Consider the following 6,096-nt stretch of genomic DNA (forward strand, 5'->3'; position numbering starts at 1 on the left):
GTCTACTAGTACAAATATACATACATAGTAAAACAGTTAATTATATACAAACATACATAGTTAAATACTTACAAACATACAATCATAGTTAAATATATTCATGATCATAAGTAGTCTGTCATACGCGAATAAAAAGTTTTACTTCAAAAAAAATAACACGACTCCATTCTTTCTGTATTCCAATTGTACGATATTTTTGCGGCAAATATTTAATCATAGCAAAATTAAAAATATACCCAGCTTATACGTTAAATTAAATGAGAAAACGATATACTTACGAGTGAAATGTTATTCCATCTTTTTTTTGATGGATTTCCGTACGGTTTTTGCAAGATTTGACCGCACATGACAGCATTTTCGACAGTCAAAAACACGTGCGATACGATAAAGCGTGTGCGGCCGACTGTTGCGTGATGCAGAGACTTTTGCCAATTCTCTTTAACTTGTGAGCGCATTTTTTTCTTCGAAGGGCCCATCCATATACATCGATGTTCTAGATTTGTTGGAGAAAAGATTTTATTGTGTGTAATAATATTAGGGGCAGATAGAAACATAATAAAAATTATAATAATTATATTAATTGTATGTCAGTACAACCGTCAACGAAACAATTATGTCTGTATGAACTTCTGAAGTTGAAATCTATGGAGCGCACTTTGACTTTGCTAGACTTAAGTTTCAGTTAAAAAGACGGTTAAAACGGTATAATGCGGTCTCGTTTTAACAGTGTCTTAAGCCTGAGCAAAAACAAACTGCGCTCTATAGCTCTCAGTCTGTGTTGTTGTAATCTTAGTGTGACTTCGTATAGTTACGAGTATCTACAGAAGAGCGGCACTTTGTCGACGACCGCGACAGGTGTAACTGTGCTATCGCGTCGTCGTCGCATGCCAGCGGCTGACGTTGACGCACGTCAATACTAACCGCCAGCACGTCGTCGGCAGCACAGAGATAGCTTGTAACAAAACTTCGAGGCTTCGGCGTCACTGGCAGGCGTCAAATGTTACCAACATTTGACGCTAGGTATGCTATGACTGGTCTTCTTTGTGATTTTACGTCACCCATAGCCTATATTATTATGTGGTATATCGTCGATTCAGGATCAAATCGAGAGTTACCTCACTCTAGTTCACTCTGACGGCACTCAAGTTAGAACGTCGACGACAGCAGTCGCTCCGATCGACAACAAATGCCGCTCATTTGTAAACACACGTCTTATAATATAGTTTGTAATCAAAATGTACAATTTTTCTAGTAATGAAGTACAATTTATACCTACTTATTTTATTCTTCCATGATGTACCAATTTAATTAACTTGAACTCAACGAACGTCTCTACTTGACTATGTTTTGTATTTTATAATATTTCGATATGATTTTATGCATGAAATTATTAGTAATTACTAATTAACGTTTGATCTTAGAGCCCTCGGGCAATTTTGAGGAGGTACAACTTTGGAAATAGCTTCATTCTCATTTGAATATTAAGTATTAACCAATCAAACTCACTAGAAACTAATAATTGCCAGATTTTCTTAAAACAATTAATTTTAAAGTTACACCAGATCAAATATTTATATTTGTATGTTAGCCTTTGAGCCCGTGTAAATTGAAAACTACCTGCTCACACATTTTTACACGTAACTCATGCCACTAGCCTACCTCGCCGACATGTCTAGTTTAGCTTTTTAACCGCCCACCCAAAAAGAAGGGTGTTATAAGTTTGACGTGTGTATCTGTGTATTTCTCTGTGGCATCGTAGCTCCTAAACTAATGAACCGATTTTAATTTAGTTTTTTTTTTTGTTTAAAAGGTGGCTTGATCGAGAGTGTTCTTAGCTATCATTCAAGAAAATCGGTTCAGCCGTTTGAAAGTTATCAGCTCTTTTCTAGTTACTGTAACTTTCACTTGTCGGGGGTGTTATAAATTTTTAATTTACACTTTTATCCAATACACTCAAGTCATAAAAGTGCGCTGGACCTGCGATTGCTGACCTGTTTTTGAAGCATCTTGATTTTCCAATTTTGGCGCTGATAGCAGCAGATGAGCGTCATGGGTGCGATCTAAATGTAGTGATGAGACACCTGTCAACATAGTGTCTTGAAACGAAGACCTTTTGATACAAAGTATAGGTACATTTTAATTCCCTGTAGTTTGATGGGCCGCTTCGAATCGTTGCATGGCTTATCTTTTCCAGCGCACTTGTATATAATATATCCGTTTTAGTGTTTTTATCCAGTACCTCCTCAAAATTACCTACGGGCTCCTTGGCACGTCTGTATTTTATTTAAGTATTAATTTAAGTCTTAAATAATTTTGTACAAAATCTATATGTATTTCGATTTTTAAATACCCATCTAATTAAAAAAGTTACTAGTATAGCTTTAATCATCGTAGCATGTTAAGAATACCGTAAAGTGTAAACTGTTTAATAAATTTTAATTAATCTTGCCTATTTATTTTATTGACCCTACCTACCTATCTATGTTCCATGACTTTGTACGCGTGAATATTTGTTTTCCCGTAGAACACTTTTTTCGAGGCAAACAGTTGACTAGCTAAGTACATATTATATATCTGCTGCAATTACATGTAAGCTATCTCTGTGCCAACAAAGTTCATATTTAACAGGGCTCTCTCCGTCACTGGCTCCATACAATCGTAGTTCCAATTTCATTTGAATAAACCAAAGTCCATCAAATTTTGTAGACATATTTTAGAAACTAGTATCTGTGCCTGTGGTGTTTTAGATGTTTCTAAAAATATGTAGTTTTAAAATTACAGGGGCCCAAAGATTTGTATGTGAATTTTTAAGACCGCGTAACTTTAGAACCGAATATTTTAACAGAAATCTGAAAAACCACAGGCATATTAGTTTCTAGAATATGTCTGCAAAATTTCATGGACTTTGGTTGCTTAATATTCAAATAAAATTGGAACTACGTTTGTATGAAGCGAGTGACGGAGATACCCCTCTTAAAGCTGTAAGGCGTCGCGGGACACCTGCTGACAGAAGCAACGCTGTACCACGTACCACTTGTACCCACGGATACATATCTAACTTGTTTTGACGGTTGTTAGCTAGGTAGCATTGTTTTACCTAATTTTGACTTGCTTGTTTGACACTGAACGCCTGCGTAAAATTATACATTCCTGTACAGCCCCGTCGACTCCACGAAAAACCTCAATAATGGAAAAACCTTTATTATCATCACTTTGTTGGCCATCAGTAGGTATGTTAGTCCATATTCCGAAGCCAGGGTTGGCATACTTTTAAATAAATTTTTAAAATAAGTTTTTCAAACTCAGAAAAAACAACGCACGTGCGTAGTGTATTCGTATTTTTCGTATATATTATAAAAAATACAATCGCGAATAATAAGATTCGAAAACTTTAATTTTGACATGGCTACAAGACGATAGGTACATCACTAGGAATTCATATTTCTTAACGTAGATAATGTTCGTAATTTTTCACAATTAGGGACCGTGTAAATACAGCCTAGTTTATGTGCCACTGAAAAAATAATAACGGATCCTAATAACACGATATGGACTAACAATTATTATCATTTTATTTTGCGTACGAACTTAACAATGAATTGATTTATAACGAATACGTTAAAAAGTACGAAACCGTTTTATAACACGAATCGTCAATTTGACGAATTTTATTAAATGGACTGGATGTATAATTGTGAAAATCATTTCATCTCTTACAGTCAATGGCGGATGTACTTAATATGTGTGAACGAACTATTGAATTGCATCATCACTTACCATCAGGTGAGATCGCATTCAAGCGCTAACTTGTCATGGAATAAAAAAATATTGATATTTGTCGATTAATTGACTAATTACCATATTTCTCAAGTATCTTTTTCCCGGGACTTTGTCCGCGTGGATTTAAGTTTTTAGATTCCGCTAGGATTTCTCAAAATTTTGAAAAAGTGAGAGCGAAGAAAGCGCAATTTTTTTACAACATTGTCAAGAAGGAGCGCATTTTTGGATTCGACTAGGTACGTTCAAATAAATCTAGTTACTCGCAAACTGCGATATTCCTGTTTGTGCTCGCAAATTGATAAAACGAGCTCGAAGATCTAATATAGGTAACTACTATAATATGCAGTACCTATAGCAATAAAACAATGTTATTAATAAAGTGAGTAACATATTTCAATCAAATCACTATATAGATTTGTTAAGTAATATATTATATTGAGTTGTCATTCTCAAGTGGGCTCTACACTCGCGGCGCGAACGGCTGCGAAAGCCCGCGACAACTGCGAATCGCGAGTGTAGATGTTGTTCACGGATTCGCGTTCGCGCTTCGCGCCTTTCGCCGATCAGTGTCGGTTTTTGGTCCGCGACAAAGGGTTTGCGGCGCGAACGTGAACGCATCGTCAACGTCACGAACAAGACATGCGAGTGTGGAGGGACACAGTTCACGCGTGGATCGCGGCATACATTCACGGCGTGAAATAACGGCGCGACTTCGCGTGCGAGTGTAGAGCCGGCTTTACATCTTCCTTAAACTGATCAAATCTCTTCGGGATTTAGTCAAATAACTGGTTTTTTTACCGTATCCGTGTGAAATCTACGTTGATGTTATCATAATTATTACGATATTTGTATAGGATTCTAAACAAACACGTACTTAGCTCGTATGATTTCAAAAATCTGTCAATTTCCATCTGGCTTGCAATCGTCCAAGGATCTTCGTAAAAAGCCAATTTTGTGATTATCCTACGAAGGATACTAAATAATTAATTAATGTATGGAATATGGATATACATCTATGCTAATTAATTTATGTAGGTACTAAAAATTTTGTCCGCTACTTGCAATTAGACTATTTATAAATCCCATGGTTTGTTGTCTTGGGAAAAGGAGCCTCTGCCTGGATGTATGCAAATATTTATAATTATAATAATAAATAATTAGTCCAGTCCAGTAATAGAGACGTAGGGAAAAAATTTAACCAATAAATAAACACACTTTCAGGTTTATGATAATATGAAATTAATAATAATAATGATAACTCAAAATATAAAAACCTCTGTAAGAAAACTAGAAAAGAGCTGATAACTTTCAAACGGTTGAACCGATTTTCTTCGATCATAGCTAAGAACATTCTCGATCAAGTCACCTTTCAAACAAAAAAAAACTAAATTAAAATCGGTTTATTCGTTTAGGAGCTACGATGCCACAGACAGATACACAGATACACACGTCAAACTTATAATACCCCTCTTTTTGGGTCGGGGTTTAAAAATAAAAACATGGAAGTATAAATAATAAATAATTAATATTGACATCATACGTTACTTAATCATACGTTTAGAAAAGCTCTAGGTATAATGCTAAAGATTATAAGCATAGCACAACCCTATGACTGTAGCTTTTAGGCTCTCTAGGCAATTTTTATGAAAACTTACACGAGACAAAAATAAGGTTAGGCGTTGCACAAAATAGGAATGCCAGGATGTTGAGTTGCCATTCTCGTAAAAATTGCTCAGTAACAATAATAGAGCTTACATTATTTAAATCAAAACTTTAAAGGAAAAGCTCTTTTACACAATAGATGAATTTTAAATTTTAAACTATAGATTCAAGTGCACGAATGATTTATATGTAAGGCGGAATTACATACCTATGTAATTCCGCCTAACATTTCTAGTGAAAAATAACATAACAATATCTCATTGTAAAAAAATGTATCTGCAAATAAAGCATTTTGATTTTTAACCCCCGATCAAAAAGAGGGGTGTTATAAGTCTGACGTGTATATCTGTGTATCTGTCTGTGGCATCGTAGCTCCTAAACTAATGAACCGAATTTAATTTAGTTTTTTTTTGTTTGAAAGATAAGGATCAAGAGTGTTCTTAGCTATAATTCAAGAAAATCGGTTCAGCCGTTTGAAAGTTATCAGCTATTTTCTAGTTACTGTAACCTTCACTTGTCGGGGGTGTTATAAATTTTTAATTTACACTTGTAGGCTGTTGTTAATAGGGTCTAGCAGTCGGCGAGAGCTTTTCAAGTGATAGATAGATTGGATAGAACCTTTTCTCATTTACAGGATGAGTACCAACTGTGAAC

The sequence above is a fragment of the Maniola jurtina genome, chromosome 11 (assembly GCF_905333055.1).
Source record: "Maniola jurtina chromosome 11, ilManJurt1.1, whole genome shotgun sequence".
NCBI classification, from domain to species: domain Eukaryota; kingdom Metazoa; phylum Arthropoda; class Insecta; order Lepidoptera; family Nymphalidae; genus Maniola; species Maniola jurtina.